This window comes from Microcebus murinus, chromosome 16 (genome assembly GCF_040939455.1).
Source record: "Microcebus murinus isolate Inina chromosome 16, M.murinus_Inina_mat1.0, whole genome shotgun sequence".
In the NCBI taxonomy this organism is placed as follows: Eukaryota; Metazoa; Chordata; class Mammalia; order Primates; family Cheirogaleidae; genus Microcebus; species Microcebus murinus.
The window spans coordinates 49,127,831-49,145,256 of NC_134119.1; the positions used below are offsets into that span (position 1 = coordinate 49,127,831).

Genomic DNA, 17,426 nt, shown 5'->3' on the forward strand with positions numbered 1-17,426 from the left:
GGGACAGGGCCAGTGGCGCAACGGATAACATGTCTGACTACAGATCGGAAGATATGTGAAGCCTGACTTGAAATGGCCTGCTCCTCTCCAGAAGGAAATACACAGGGGATTGTGATTCTTGAAGGAGCTGTGCAGGCGTGGTCACAGCAAAGGAAGAGAGGTGCAGAAAATAGGTCTGGATCTTTCCAATACTCCACCCCCCAAATGTTTGGCACAAATTGCATATATGGGAAATATACTGCAGGAATGCACTAAATTAGGTTTTTTTTTTTTTGTTTTTTTTTTTGAGACAGTCTCGCTTTGTTGCCCAGGCTAGTGTGAGTGCCGTGGCGTCAGCCTAGCTCACAGCAACCTCAAACTCCTGGGCTCGAGCGATCCTTCTGTCTCAGCCTCCCGAGTAGCTGGGACTACAGGCATGCGCCACCATGCCCAGCTAATTTTTTATATATATATCAGTTGGCCAATTAGTTTCTTTCTATTTATAGTAGAGACGGGGTCTCGCTCTTGCTCAGGCTGGTTTTGAACTCCTGACCTTGAGCAATCCACCCGCCTCGGCCTCCCAGAGAGCTAGGATTACAGGCGTGAGCCACCGCGCCCGGCCTAAATTAGGTTTTTAAAAGTCTTTCCATGTTATTACTTTTCTGTACTTTCAAAAAGTTACAAATATTATAGATGCTTAATGGTTTTTAACTGCTTTTGTGTTTTTGGTTTTTTTCTTTTCAGTAGGAAATATGTTATACACCTTACTTAACCTTACCTCAAACACTAATATTGTTTTAAGAACAAGTCAATAATATTTGGTAAATGTATTAAGAGAGAGATAAAATAAAAATCTTATGTCCAAAACAGGTGAATTTAAACTTCATCAAGAAACAGCCTCTTAGCAGTGGCTCTCAACATAAAATGAACATAATTATTCCTAAGGTGACTCTAAAGATGAAGAATTAAGGCCAGGCCTGGTGGCTCATGCCTGTAATCCTAGCACTCTGGGTGTCCGAGGGGAGTTGATCGCTCAAGGTCAGGAGTTCAAGACCAGCCTGAGCAAAAGTGAGACCCCCATCTCTACTAAAAATAGAAAGAAATATTCTGGACAACTAAAAAATATATATATATATATATATAAAATATATATATAATATAAAATATAATATAATATAATATATATATATATATATAAAATTAGCTGGGCATGGTGGCACATGCCTCTAGTCCCAGCTACTTGGGAGGCTGAGGCAGGAGGATCACTTGAGCCCAGGAGTTTGAGGTTGCTGTGAGCTAGGCTCACGCCATGGCACTCTAGACCAGGAAACAGAGTGAGACTCTGTCTCAAAAAAAAAAAAAAGATTTAGAATTAAAATGAAATTCATGAAAAGCAGGTGAGCCATAACAAATCCCTCAATTGAAGGGTTTATTAATGCCCAGCAATTCTGGGAATCTAAATAGTCCTGCTCTGAATCATCAAATTTGCACATGGATTGTTGCCAGTATATTGTTTAAACAAACATCACAACAGTTCTGCAAAAACTCTACAACCTGCTTTGCCCAATTTTCCTATCACATTTTACTTTAGGGATATTTATTAACTACATTTAAAAAGAAGCCTGTTAGAAAGTTATTATTTTGAAACACTAAGAGTTATTAATACTTTCCTCCCTAATCCAAAGGTTCAGAAATGTTCCTAGTTTCTAGATGAGATGGCAGATGGAGCACACAGGTATGCCTATATTTTATCCAGATTCCTACTAAAACGACCAAATACTAACAAAACCGAAACACCAACAAAAAGCATGAAACCCTAACACAAAAAAGATTACAGGGCAACCTTGGGAGTCAGAATTTTGAGGACTGCCTGGAAGAGAAAGCTGATGGGATTGGATTATAAAAGGAAGCATCAGCTTAAGCCTCAAAGATAAGCTGGGCCTCTTCAGGAAGCTCTTTCCCAATAAATATCTAAATCAGGGAAGCCCCTCCCCAATCTGGATCAGAATGGCTAGCTGTAAGACTTTTCCTTTAAGCTGAAGCTCACTTTAAAGAAAATGGCCATCTGTCAAGAGAGATACTGGGACCTGAGAGGGAGAAAAACAACACAGCTTAAGGAACTAAAGTGCTCTTATAGCAAAGTGAAGCAATTCTGCCTGTGGCTGCTGGAACATTTGCCCTGTAAAGATGCCAGCCATAACAGGCCAGGTGGAGTAATCCTAGCACTTTAGGAGGCCAAGGCATGAGGATCATTTAAGGCCAGGCGTTTGAGATCAGCCTGAGCAAGAGCAAGATCCCGTCTCTACAAAAAATACAAAAATTAGCTGGGCATGGTGGTGTGTGCCTGTAGTTCCAGCTACTCAAGAAACTGAGGCAGGAGGATTGCTTGAGCCCAGGAGTTAGAAGTTGTAGTGAGCTATGATAATGCCAATGCACTCTGGCCTGGGAGACAGAGGGAGACCCTGTCTCAAAAACAACAACAACAACAACAAAGAAAAAACCCAAAAGCACCCCATTGGCACACTCACCTGCCAGAATGCCATTTGAGAGAGAGGACACCTGGGAAAACAGAATTATGCAACCACATGGAAAGTCATGCTGGCCACCTGCATTAACAAATGCAGCCCTTATTATAAACTTGAATAAATAACTTCAGATTTCCAGACATGTAGAAAAGCAGCAGCAGCTAAAAAAAAAAAAACCCATAAAACAAAAAGAACAGCAGAAAAACTGAACCAGGAAAAAAGAAAACAGAAAATACGTCTTTTAAAACTCTAATTGGTATCCTTTGAGATACTGAACAGACTCTTAGGAACCATCAAAAAAGAATGCAATCATAGAACTAGAGAGAGTTCTTAGAAATTAAAAAATATGATTAGTCGGCCGGGCGCGGTGGCTCACGCCTGTAATCCTAGCTCTCTGGGAGGCCGAGGTGGGTGGATCGTTTGAGCTCAGGAGTTCGAAACCAACCTGAGCAAGAGCGAGACCCCATCTCTACTATAAATAGAAAGAAATTAATTGGTCAACTAATATATATAGAAAAAAAAATTAGCTGGGCATGGTGGCGCATGCCTGTAGTCCCAGCTACTCGGGAGGCTGAGGCAGAAGGATTGCTTGAGCCCAGGAGTTTGAGGTTGCTGTGAGCTAGGCTGATGCCACGGCACTCACTCTAGCCTGGGCAACAAAGTGAGACTCTGTCTCAAAAAAAAAAAAAAAAAAAAAAAAGATTAGTCAAAAATGCTATGGGATGGGCTGAATACTTTATATGTATACAAATGCATTTATGTTGATCTGGATAATAAAGAAGAAATTTTAAATGATTTGTAAAAAGCAGACAGAAAATATGACAGAATATTTAAATGCAGTAGGTCCAGAAAGTCAAATATCTGTCTTTTAGAAGTTCAAAGGAGTAAGCCAGATAAAATGGAAGACAGACAGACAGATAGATGATAGATAGATACAGATAGATGATAGATAGATATTGACACAAACATTAATAATTCAGAAGGACATCTATATAAGCAAAGTTGGGCTTGAAAAACAATGTTTTCAAAGTTTGGGGGAGTTATGTGTAAGTAGGGGAATCATTCAATTCCATAACTATCAAATAAGAAGACAAAAAAGGGACATTTTCCAAAATCTAGCAACTCAAAAATTTTACCTTCCAGTACCTTCTTAAAAAAAATTACTTGAGGAGCTATAACAATAAAATGAGAAGGAAATCAAAGAAAGAGGACATGATAGAAACCAAGAAGGATGAACCATCTGTGTATAATCCAGAAAAAACAAAGAAAACTAGAAAAAATAAGTAACTGCATCAAAATATTTGGAAGATCATCCTTGGCAAAGTCTGAACAATGCAGAATATTTTCTTGTACATGGCTCCAAGTATACTTACTTCATTCTAGATTACATGGTATATATTAACACACACAGGCACACCTCAAGATACTGCATTCAGTTCCAGACGACTGCAACAAAAATGAACATTGTGGCCAGGCATGGTGGCTCACGCCTGTAATCCTAGCACTCTGGGAGGCTGAGGCGGGTGGATTGCTCGAGGTCAGGAGTTCGAAACCAGCCTGAGCAAGAGCGAGACCCATCTCTACTATAAATAGAAATTAGTTGACCAACTAATATATATATAAAAAATTAGCTGGGCATGGTGGCACATGCCTGTAGTCCCAGCTACTTGGGAGGCTGAGGCAGTAGGATTGCTTGAGCCCAGGAGTTTGAGGTTGCTGTGAGCTAGGCTGACGCCACGGCACTCACTTTGTAGCCTGGGCAACAAAGTGAAACTCTGTCTCCAAAAAAAAAAAAAAAGAATATTGCAATAAAGCAAGTCACAGGAATTTTTTGGTTTCCCAGTGCATATAAAGGCTGTATTTACAAGATACTATAGTCTGTTAAGTATGTAATAGCATTATGCCTTAAAAAACAATGTGTATATCTTAATTTAAAAATACTTTATTCCTAAAGAACACTAGTGGTCATCTGAGCCTTAGGTGAGTTGTACCCTTTTTGCTCGTGGAAGGTCCTGCCTTGATGTTGACGGCTGCTGCTGACTGATCAGGATGGTGGTTGCTGAAGTTTGAAGTGGCTGTGGCAATTTCTTAAAATAAGAACAAGTTTGCTGCACTGACAGACTTCCTTTCATGAAAGATTCTCTGTAGCATGCGATGCTGTTTGATAACATTTTATCGACAGTAAAACGTCTTTGGAAATTAGAGTCGGTCCTCTCAACCCCTGCCACTGTTTATCAACTAAGTTTATGTAATATTCTAAATCCTTTGTTGTCATTTCAACAATTTTCATGTTAGGGCCTAAGGCCCATAGATAGCCAATAACCAGCCATTAGCTTCTGTATTATGCTTGCTTGCTTGCTTAGGAGAATGGGAAATTTTCAGTTGACCCTTATCTGACTCCGCACATGCCATCCTGACTCTGCTAGTGTGATTAAGTTTAGAAACTAAGGAGAAGGGTGGTGGTGCATGGCACAACTGCCCACAAAATATAGCCTCTAGGCCAGGGTCAAATCGCCCTGGACCCCGGGGTGCCTGACATGCTTCGTGTACCCAGTGGAATGCGTTCTGGCTTAGATCACAGGATGCAGGATGTACTTCAACCAAGATTGATGTTGTCCATAAATTAGGATACTTCAGGGGCATCCTCTGGGCTGAATCTTAACTGCTGCCGGTGACTCCTACAAAACCCATCTCAAGGCTCCAACCTCCCCCCCCACCATTGTGCTAAAACAAGATAAAATTGTAAGATTGATGCTCTCTCTTGCTTCTGTAAAAGTGCTTGCTAATCAGATTTTTAGAGTGTGTTTTTTGCCTTTAAAAGGGGGCTGTTTTTCCATTCTCATCACTACTTTCTGTGCCTGCCACTCTGCAGGACAAAAGTAGTCCTGGCCAGTAAATAAAGACTCACAATTTGGCCCAATTCAGTTTCTAAGGTGGTCTTTTCTCGTACTTCAGACTATAACAGTTCACAGCATCTTCACTAGTAGATTCCATCTCATGGTACCATTTTTTTTGTTGTTCATCTGTGAGAAGCAACTCCTCATTCATTCAAGTTTTAACATGAGATTGCAGCAATTCAATCACATCTTCCCACTCCACTTCTAATTCTAGTGTTTTTGCTATTTCCACCACATCTGCAGTTATTTCCTCCACTGACATCTTAAATTCCTCGAAGTTACCTGTGATGGTTGAAATTAACTTCTTCCAAACTTCTGTTAATGTTGACGTTTTGACCTCTCTCCATTAATCACAATTGTTCTTAATGACATCTAGAATGGTGAATCCTACCCAGAAGATTTTCAATTTAGTTTACCCATGGCAGCAATAGCCTTGAGAAATGTATTTCTTTATTTTTTTCTTTCTTTTTCTTTTTTTTCTTTGAGACAGGGTCTCACCCTATCACATGGAGCTAGAGTACAGTGGCATTATCATGGCTCACTGCCTCAAACTTCTGGGCTCAAGTGATCCTCCTGCCTCAGCCTCCTGAGTAGCTGGGACTATTGGTACATGCCACCATGCCCAGCTACCTTTTGTATTTTTTGTAGAGATGGGGTCTCTCACTCAGGCTGGTCTCAAACTCCTGGCCTCAAGCAATCCTTCCCACCTTGGCCTCCCAAAGTGCTAGGATTTCAGGTATGAGCCATTGCCCCTGCCCCCAAATGTATTTCTTAAATAATAAGACTTGAGCTACCTTTTATATTTTTTGTGGAGACGGGGTCTCTCACACAGGCTGGTCTCAAACTCCTGGCCTCAAGCAATCCTTCCCACCTTGACCTCCCAAAGTGCTAGGATTGTAGGTATGAGCCACTGCTGCGCCTGCCCCAAAATGTATTTCTTAAATAATAAGACTTAAAAGTCAAAATGATTCCCTCATCCATGGGCTGCAGAGTGGATGTTGTATTAGCCACATGGAAGCAACATTCATTTTCTTGTACATCTCCATCAGAGGTCTTGGGTGACTAGGTGCATTTTCAGTAAGCAGTAATATTTTGAAAAGAAATCTTTTTTTCTGAGCAGTAGGTCGCAATAGTGGGCTTAAAACATTCAGTAAACCATGCTGTAAATAGATGTGTGTTCATCTACCAGGGTCCTCAAACTACAGCCCACGGGCCACATGCAGCCCGATGGGTGTTTTTGCCACCACTGCCTGTCCTGCTCAGCAGCCAACTCGTCCCAAGCCCATAGTGCGCATGTGTGGAATGTGTGCCACACTCTCCAACAGCCCTCCAACAGTCTGAGGGACAATGAACTGGCCCCTGTTTAAAAAGTTTGAGGACTCCTGATCTAGGATTTGTTATTCCATTTCCAGAACACAAGCAAAGCAGATTTAGCAAAATTCTTAAGAGCTTAGGATTTTTGGAATGGCAAATGAGCACTGGCTTCAATTTAAAGTCACCAGCTACATTAGTCCCTAACAAGAAAGTCATCCTGTTTTTGAAGCTTTGAAGCTAGGTATTAACTTCTCCTAGCTATGAAAGTCCTAGATGGCATCTTCCTCCCATATAAGACTGTTTCGTCTACATGGAAAATCTGTTGTTTAGTGTAGCCACCTTTATCAATGATCCTAGGTAGACATTTTGGATAACTTTCTGCAGCTTCTACATCAGCACTTGCTGCTTCACCTTGTACTTTTATGCTGTGGACTTCTTTCCCATCAACCTCTTTTAGCTTCAAACTTTTCTTCTGCAGCTTCTTCACCTTTATCATCCTTCATAGAATTGAAGAGACTTAGGGCCTTGTTCCGGATTAGGCTCTGGCTTAAGGGAATGTTGTGGCTGGTTTGATCTTCTATGCAGACCACTAAAACTTTTTTCACATCAACGATAAGGCTGTTTCACTTTCTTATCATTCGTATGTTCACTGGAGTAGCACTTTTAATTTCCTCAAGTAGTTTTTCCTTTGTATTCACAACTTGGCTAGCTATATGATGCAGGAGGCCTAGATTTTGGCCTATGGACATACCTTCCTCACTAAGCTTAATCATTTCTAGCTTTTGAGTTAAAGTTAGAGACGTATGACTCTTCCTTTCACTTGAATACTTAGAGACCATGGTAGGGTTATTAATTGACCTAATTTCAGTATTGTTACTCAGGGAACTGGGAGGCACAGGAAGAGGGAGAGAGATGGGGAGATGGCTGGTTGGTGGTGCAATCAGAACACATACAACATTTACCGATTAAGCTCTCCACTTTATACGGGTGCAGTTTGTGGTGCCCAAAACAACTATAAAGGTCACCATAACAGATAAAATAATAATGAAAAAGTTTGAAATATTGCAAGAATTACCAATTGTGACACAGAGACACAAAGTGAGCACATGATTTTGGAAAAATGGCACTGACAGACTTGCACAAGGCAGGGTTGCCATAAACCTTCAAGTTGTAAAAAAAACGCAGTGCAATATAAAAAGAAGTGTCTGTAATTATAAAACTGTAATACTGTTGGTAGATATCAATTTTTAGAACAAGCTATGGACAAACATACAAAGAAAGGAAGTGATTTACCCAACAAGTAGTTCAGAGTGCCTGAAAATGGGAAAGCAAATGTGGAGGCAAACAAAGCTTAAAAAGACTGGGGTCAGTCTTAGCATATCCAGGGTAAAAAAAAAAAAATAATAATAATAATAAAAAAGACCAGGGTCAGATTTTCAGAAAGCCCTAATGTTAAACTAAGAAGCTTGTATCTATTTGAGAAGGAACAGAAATAAAAATAATGATTGTACATAATATTTCTTCATCTTACAGCATATGCTAGATACTACTTTATTTAAGTCCTTTCTGTGTATTATTTCATTTAACCTTTACAGTACTTATATGTTTGGCATTTTAAGAACACTGGAGAACCAGAGACCTGTTGGGAACTGCTCACTTCTGCAGGCCTTCTATTCCTGATCCCGGGGCTACAGAAATAATCCCGGGGGCAGAAGAGAGTGACCAACTGGCAGGAAGAGGAGTAAGGCTGAAACCACAGCAGCACTTCGAGGAAGGAAGCAGCGAGCTTGGTGACAAATATGAATTATTGGAGGCAATTGATCCACAGAGCTGTGGAGTCCCTCCTTTGTGGTCAGGCTGTTATAATACAAATGACATGAGCCACATACTCAGGGAACCTACTGAGGAGACCGAGGAGGAACAAGGTGACTAAGCACAGCTGGTGTGGTAAGGTGGTGGAAAGCAGCACATTCCTTGAAGTGAGTACCCAGGGGCAGAGTGGTCACAGGCTCCGCTGACCATGTGGGAGGACCAAATGGGAGACAAGATGTGGGCTATGCAGGCAAGGAGGATCTGGCTTGGCCACCATAGGTAGGGGAAGGGCCTGCAAAAACAAATGGTCAGGGTCAAACATGTTGAGTGGGAGACAGACACCACTATGACATCCAGGGTTTAAGGACTGCTTCAGAGCCTAGGGAGAGAACTGGGATGGACATCAGCACAATCCAGGCAAGGAAGCAAAGGTAACATTCTAAATCCACCTGGCTTATCTGGTAAAGACAAACACATATTATTCTTTTTTTATTGTTGTTATTTGTTTCTTTATTTGTTTTTTAACACATTGATTGATACACTAAGAAAAAAAATGTTTTTCCTTGGAGCCACGGTGTTTTATTATGAAAATAGAATAAAAACTTCTAAAACAAAACGATCCTTTCTAATTTAATGAAAAATGAAGTTTATTGACTTCTGTTCATTTAATCCATGTTTTTAGAACTAATTTGTAAATATTAATTGTAACAATAAGAACATCAACAGCTAAGATTCTCATGAACCAATTGCAGAGTTTTGCCCAGGTTTTGCTTCATGAGGCCCTGAGCTCAAAACTAGCATGAGTTAAATACAACTCACATGGCAGTTAATGTGTTAAAATTCTCTATATACTAGTAAGAGCCAAACATCTGAACAGTTTTGGGGTAATATATTGGTTTGTTTTGTATTGTATTTACATTATCATCAGACAATTAAAAATACTTGCCTATTAGGGATAGATTCTATTCATGCTTTCCAAATTTATTTCTTAAGTACCCTCAATTTCATCAAGAATGCTAACTGCTGCACCTAAGTGGACACATACGTACTACAGTAATAGGGTATTGGGCAGGGGGGAGGGGGGCGGGTATATACATACATAATGAGTGAGATGTGCACCATCTGGGGGATGGTCATGCTGGAAACTCAGACTTCTGGGGGGGGGAAGGGCATTTATTGAAACCTTAAAATCTGTACCCCCATAATATGCCGAAATAAAAAAAAAAAGAATGCTAACTGCTAGATTTGAGTCCTTACTTGAAAAGGAAGCTACCTAACTGGTCCTACAAGTCTTATTTTAGTTATAGCAGGAAGAATGTAAGATTATTTATATTCTTTTAAGTGTAAGCATCCTAACACTCTGATGCTATACATACTTCTATCATAACTATAAGTGATCACATGATGTAATATTAGCACATTTTCTGACAGATCTTTGAAAACAGATAAAAAGAGAGGATAAGAGCCCAATGGGTTTCTTCTGGAGAGAAGCTGAGCATAATCAAAGAGCATGAGTCCTTTCAAATTAGTTCAAACTCCTGCTCTACCACTGAGGCAGTATGAGATTGTGGCCAGGTCATGACCAGGTTATGCGACACAAGCCTCACATTCCTTCTCTGGAAAATGAGAACAGGTCCCTCAACCCCATAGGACAGGTAAGTGAAGGAGCTGAAGGTACATGGGACACAAGTGGGCAAAGTAGGTAGGTAATCAATGTTAGTTTCAAATGCTAGGGACAGGAACTGTCCTAAAGCACAATATGGAGGTAACAGGAACATTTAGACTAGATAGCATTTATATGGATGCTTTATTAAAAAATCTCTAATTTTTTATATTGGTTCAGGTACAACAGCAAAAATGCTCTGTCATTCAAAAAATCTTATTTCTAAAGTCTTCTACTTAAATCTGGGTGGTAGGAACATGGGTGATTATTACTTTATTCAATAAAGTCTTTTTTTATATTAATATGTTCAAAATATTTCATCTCTCTCTCTCTCTCTCTCTCACACACACACACACACACACACACACACACACAGTGTTCTTCATCCTGCAGCAATTTACAATTTTCACACTGATGGTTTAACAGAATTCTGGAGAAATAAATGACAGCAACATCACAAAACAAATAGGAACTAATGAAGTCAGGGAATTTAAAAAATGTTTTTTCTAAATCAACCTATAAAAAATTCTGGCATTTATATAAACATAAATATTTTAAATCTGTTTCTTTTTTACCTTATCTGGTTCACAATTCTATTAATGATTTCATTTTCTCATGCATTAAGATTTCACATGCTACCAAAATACCACAAATCACAGAAATGTGTCACAAAATATAACATCTTTGAAACAGTAGACAGTGTCATTCTGTCTCCCCACCAGAGGCCCTGTCCTGCAGGAACCAGAAGACCCAATTCCCAGGGCCTTTCTATGGCTCTTTAGAAGCCGCTCTGTGTGCCAGGTATGAGTAAGCAGAGAGGGGAGAGGCGGCATTTGGAGACAGAGGGCACTGGTCTCCACCAGAGAAGACAAGCTCACCAGGAGAGGAGGAGCCCTGGTGCAGGAGACACAGAGAAGTTTCTGGGTCCTGAGTGCACAGTGCCACAAAGTCAAAAGAAGCACTCCTCTGGATCTATCTGTCCGTAAGAGAACCAGCTAACAAGAGACTACTGGCTTCTCTGACTACTGAATTCTGAGCCACTTATCAGAAGTGCTCTCTCTCTCTCTCAATCTCAAAGTAATCCTCCTATAGAAAGAACATACTACTATAATTTGAAATTTACAGCTTTCATATTCTGTACCATCTACAAATTCAGAACAACCAATGGATAAAAATTTATCACAAAATTTTCTAAACAATATAGAACTCAAGAAAAAATAGTACCTAACAACTGGTCCACCATTGGACATACCCTCCAGGTAAGCAGGCACCATCTACTCACCAATGGAAAGTCTGAGCTCCCTGCACTGGCTGATGGGCGGTAGCTTCAGTATCTCCCTCCATTTTCTACTACGACCATTTTTTTGGCCATATCCTCCTAAATTTGAAGGAAAAAAAGGTATTTTTTAACAGTCGGAAATACCCAATCGTAGCAACTATTTCTACTAATGTATCTTACCATTTCTGTTTGGGGAGTCTGGGTACCTATGATGAGTAAAAATATAAGCTTAGAATAATTTGTCTTATCTGGAAAGCAGCTCTTGATAACCTATAAAATTCCCAGGTGATATAATCAGTCACTGGCTTTGTCATTTATTTATTTATTCTTTTTTTTTTTTTTTTTTTTTTTTTTTTGAGACAGAGTCTCACTTTGTTGCCCAGGCTAGAGTGAGTGCCGTGGCGTCAGCCTAGCTCACAGCAACCTCAAACTCCTGGCTCAAGCAATCCTATTGCCTCAACCTCCCGAGTAGCTGGGACTACAGGCATGCGCCACCATGCCCAGCTAATTTTTTCTATATATGTTAGTTGGCCAATTAATTTCTTTCTATTCATAATAGAGACAGGGTCTTGCTCTTGCTCAGGCTGTTTTCAAACTCCTGACCTCAAGCAATCTGCCCGCCTCGGCTTCCCAGAGTGCTAGGATTACAGGCGTGAGCCACTGTGCCAGGCCTGGCTTTGTCATTTAGAAACCATGCTGAGCCTCAATTTCCAAATTTGTAAACCAGATCTAACATATTGTTCAGGGCTGCCTATAAACATTTGTTCAACAAATATTTGTTGAGCATCTATTATGTACCTTCAAAGCACTGGGAATGTAATGGTAAAAAAGACAAAGTCCCTCCCCTACATTCTAAGTGAGGGAGAGAGATTAACAAGTCAAATAATGACAAGTGATAAGAAAAAAATTAACCAATCACATAGTGATAAATGGTATGAAACAAAATCAAGCAGTGTGAAGGTGGAAGGTGCTATTTGACTAAGGTAAGATCAGAGAAGAACTCTGTGAGGGTAAGTTTTGGCAGAGACTTGAAGGATGTGAGGGACAGTCTTGAGAAGATCTGTTAGAAGAGCATCCCATGGTGACAAGAATGATGGAAAAAGCTACACTATATTTTAGAAAGATCTTTTCATTTGTTTATTATAATTATTATTTTGTAGAGACACGGTCTATGTTGCCCAGGCTGGTTTTGAACTCCTGGCCTCAAGTGATCCTCCTGCCTCAGCCTCCTAAAGGGCTGGGATTACAGGCATGAGCCACTGTGCCCAGCCAGAAAAATCTTTTTAAACAAGCACCTTTTTCTTCCCTTTTAATTTAACTCAGAGAAATCAGAATCTTCAATCTCAAAAATTCTGGGCAGCTGAAATTTTACTGAATTTTATCCAAGAGAACAAAATGGTTTAGGCTGGGTGAATAAGACTCCAGGACTCTTTGGAAGAATTGGGAAACTAAGAGGAAAGCCACATTTCCTTGGGAGATAATGAGTTGTCTTAACCATGGTTGAGTGTGGAAAATTGTAGGAGGCACATATCTGGAGGTGGGTAGACCCGGACAATTTGAAGAGACAAGTCTCAGCTGGAGATACTGATCTGCCAGTCATCTACCATAATGATCAAAGATCCAAGAGCTTCTTAGCCTTGGGTTTGCTCCTCTACTCTTTCCACTCCACATCTCAACTGAGATCATGAGTTCTATACCCATTTCCCACTACCAGATGTCCAGAGCACCTCATGTTCAACACTTTGAAATTAGACTCATTATCCTTCTACCAAATCCAGTCCACTTCTTTTCTTTCTTTCTTTTTTTTGAGAGAGGGTCTTGCTCTGTTGCCCTGGGTAGAGTGCAGTGGCATCATCACAGCTCACTTCAACCTCAAATTCCTGGACTCAAGTAATCCTCCTGCCCTTCTCCTGCCTCAGCCTCCTGAGTAGCCAGGACTACAGAGTAGCTAGACTACAGACGAACACGACCATGCTTGGCTAATATTTTTTTATAGAGACAGAGTCTCATTATGTTACTCCTACTCTGGCTGGTCTCAAACTCCCAGTCTCAAGTGATCCTTCTGCCATGGCCTCCCAAAGTGCTAGGATTACAGACATGAGACACTGTGCCTGGCTCTTTTCTTTTTTTCAGATTCATTCATTTAATAAACATGTAATATGCATCTGTCAATGCCAGAGAATACACTAAGTGCTGCTTCAGTGACAGCTATGTCCCATGTTACTAAAGGGCTAGGAAAGGAGAACTGGTCCCTCCCTTCAGTTCCTAGGGAAAATAGGAGCTCATTCCAGAGAATCAGTGGGTGCTAAACAAAATCCATTATCTGTGGTTATGGATTATCTTTTTACAGGGCTATTGCTGTTCGCCCTTCAGGTGAGAGAACTATTGTTTGGGATATGCCACTTTTATTTCCCTTGTTAAAGGATTATAAAGCACATAATTGTCACTTGCCTGATATAGTATCAATACTTTGCCCTTTGGATCCCATGAGTGGATGGCGAGTATGGGTCTGAGAGTGCCCTGAAACGTGGCTGCGTCTTCAGTGGTGCTTCCATTCCCAAGCTGTCAAGTCACTGAGCAGGTGAGAACAAGTCGCTCTTGCTCCCATTCATATTTCACTCTCTCTGCTTTCTCTTGGTCTCTGGCCTATCCTAATTTTTTACTACTCGAATAACTAGCAAGAACATGGCGGTCTGGCTTCTGTGACCTTCCTTTCCTGAGCCTCACGTGGCTGCAGACCTGAAACCAGTCCTTATCCCTTCCCAAGTGCTAGAGTGGTAAGGCAAGCAGGGCCTCAAGGAGGGGTCTGGCTGCCCAACTGCAGTGAGTTTGCATTCACAGGGACGTGGCACTGATAGTGGGGCAGGGTGGGAGTAAGGGGTGAGGTGGGATGCCTTACCCAAGACTAGTGCGTCAGGGAAGAGGAGAGTCCAGGCCGACCCTCACAGGCATGCCCAAGGAAGATAAGGCTTCCATCGCGTCCCTGCACCTCATCTTGGTGGTGGTTTTGGGTGGTTGCACATTCTCTGAGATCCCAGCATTTAATTAGATTGTTGTGGCGATTAAATGGGATAATTTGTGTAGAAAGGTACCAGGCCTTTGAAAAGGGTCCAATGTTCCACCCCCCAATTAGTGTATGGTTTCCCACATCTGTGGAAGATTCCCACCAAAGATCAGTTCCCAGATTCACTTCTTTATTTTTTATTTTTTTTTTTTTATTTCTTCTTTTTCTTTGTGGTTTAAAAGCTGGTTTACCAGATTCACTTCTTAGGTGAGTGAAAGAAGTTTAGATACTGGGCTTTTCTATGAATCTTGGCTCCTCCCACCCTAGCCAGCTCCAGGCACCAAGAGCTCTGGGAAGGCCAGGTGACAGTGATGCTCCTTTTTCCATAGCATGAATCCTGGCTAACAAACTATTAAGTGCCTCATTCATTTATTCAGAAGACACCAGCTGTCCACGTCCTGCATGTGAGGCACTGTCCAAGTCTGGACACACTATGGAGGGTAAGGCAGCTGGTCCCTGCCCTCACAGGGACTCATGTCCCCTCTCCTTCTTCCCTCCGCCACTATCCTCGTTCACTCCCAGTCACTGCTCTCCTCAGCCTCGGTCTCACTGGCCTTCCTTCCTCTGGTCTTCCCTTCCCAGACTCTCCTCCACACTGCCTTCCAGTCACCTTCCTAAAACGCAAACAACTGCATAAACTCCCTTCTCTGCTGCTTGAACCTCCTGAAGGACTCCCAGACTTGGGATGAGGTGAGAATGAAGTACAGCATCACCTGACCTCAGCCTGCAGGCACCCAATGCTGAAGCCACACTATATACAAAAATGCAAAAGAACTCTGGGAGGCCGAGGCAGGCGGATTGCTCAAGGTCAGGAGTTCAAAACCAGCCTGAGCAAGAGCGAGACCCCGTCTCTACTATAAATAGAAAGAAATTAATTGGCCAACTGATATATATATAAAAAATTAGCCGGGCATGGTGGCGCATGCCTGTAGTCCCAGCTAGTCGGGAGGCTGAGGCAATAGGATCGCTTGAGCCCAGGAGTTTGAGGTTGCTGTGAGCTAGGCTGATGCCATGGCACTCACTTTAGCCTGGACAACAAAGCGAGACTCTGTCTCAAAAAAAAAAAAAAATGCAAAAGAAGAGCAGGTTCCAGAAATCACAAGTGCCATTCTCTGCCTGGACTGTCACTCCAGCTTTATCAATCCAGGCAAGGCACTACTTGGCTCAAGCAGAACCCTTTCATGAAGCCTGTCCTGCCTTTCCTGGGGAGACACTGGTACTGCTTCTTCTTCATGCCCTTTACACCTTGAAAACATTGTTACTGCCCAACCAGACTGTATTGCCCACTGTTCAAAAGGAAGCCAATACACTGAGACAGCAAAGGTTACAGTAGAGAGAGAGTATATCACAGGGCACTAAGTAAGGAGAAGGGAGAAAGTTCACAAATCTGTCTCCCCAAGAATTTTGGTGATAAGGTTTTTAAAAGTAGTTTGGCAGACAAAGGGAAAGGGAATTTGTTGTGTCTGCTGATTGGCTTGGGATGAACTAATAGGATTGGGAAGCAAAAATTGTCTTCTTGTGCTGAGAGAGTTTCCTGGTAAAGGGTTGTAGGATCTGTTGAGTCCGTTCTATGCATGGCCACCAGTCCAGTTGGCACCAGTTGGTCCCCTTGAATGCAGAATCTGGAAGATATCTCAAAGACTAGTCTTAGGTTTTACAATAATGATATTATCTGTAGAAGTGATTAGGGAAGTCACACATCTTGCACAAGTCAAGGACATGTGAATCTTAAGCAGTCAGCAATTACAGAAAAGCAAGCTATGAAACAGTAGCTGGTTAACTTTTAGCTATGTCTATACTTCTGCAGAAATCAAACTTTTACCACAGTTCTTGCCTTATGGCCTTATATTACTTTAATATAGGCAGTTTCAATGTCTTCATTCAGTGAGGGCAGGGTCTAGGTTTACTGTCTTATTCCTGGTGTATCTCCAGCATGCAAGAACATTATTGAGAGGATGAATAAATAGACCTTTATGTGCCCAATGGATGAAAAGCAAAATATTACATATACAGACATTAACGGAATGTTTGCTAACTTTGAGTTGAAAAAACTGGGATTCTTACTACAGGGAATGGACCAGAGTTAGAGATGAAGTTATCAAGGGCTAAACCAGGCGCAGTGGTCCACACCTGTAATCCCAGCACTTTGAGAGGCTGAGGTGGGAGGATCGCTTCAGGCCAGGAGTTGAAGACCAGCCTGGGAGACAAAGCAAGATCCTGTCTCTACAAAAATAAAATAATTAGCCAGGCATGGTGGTTCATACCTGTAGCCCCAGCTAATACAGAGGCTGAAGCAGGAGGAACACATGAGCCTAGCAGTTTGAGGTTGCAGTGAGCTATGATATGATAACACCACTGCACTCTAGCCTGGGTAATAGAGCAAGACCTTATCTCAAAAAAAATTTTTTAAAAAGAAATCATCAAGGGTTAAGAGGAGGAGAAGAAGGAGTGAGAGGTAAAGTTTATTGAATATTAACAATAGAAAGGACAACAAGTTCTGACAGACTGAAATAGCTCAAGACAAGTAAATTTAAAAAAACATCTAAAACTCTGTACCATTCCCATGAGACATCACTGGCATGATGAAGGAAAAAGAGAGGAAGGGAGTCACCCACAGTAGCCTAATGAAGTGGCAAAAAATACACTCAGTCTCACCAAGAGTGCTCTCTCTTTCTTTCTTTCTAAGACAGAGTCTCGCTCTACTCCCCTGGCTAGAGTGCCATGGTGTCAGCCTAGCTCACAGCAACCTCAAACTCCTGGACTCAAGCCATCCTTCTGCCTCAGCCTCCCAGTAGCTGGGACTACAGGCATGCACCACCATGCCTGGCTAACTTGTTTTTTTTTTTTGAGACAGAGTCTCACTTTGTTGCCCAGGCTAGAGTGAGTACCATGG

At 41.4% G+C, this 17,426-nt stretch overlaps 1 protein-coding gene across 2 annotated transcripts in view; it reads right to left on the reverse strand.

Annotated features, from left to right (window-relative positions):
- GRK4 (G protein-coupled receptor kinase 4) overlaps nt 1-17,426 on the reverse strand; it is an 81,629-nt gene that overhangs the window by 55,746 nt on the left and 8,457 nt on the right. The window contains exon 1 of one of the 2 annotated variants that reach the window (XM_075992882.1): nt 2,508-2,629. The exons of the other annotated variant lie outside the window; for it this stretch is intronic. The gene's annotated coding sequence lies outside the window, so the exon portion shown is untranslated. Of the gene's footprint in view, nt 1-2,507; nt 2,630-17,426 lie in introns of those variants that run through there. 2 annotated transcript variants of the gene reach the window in all.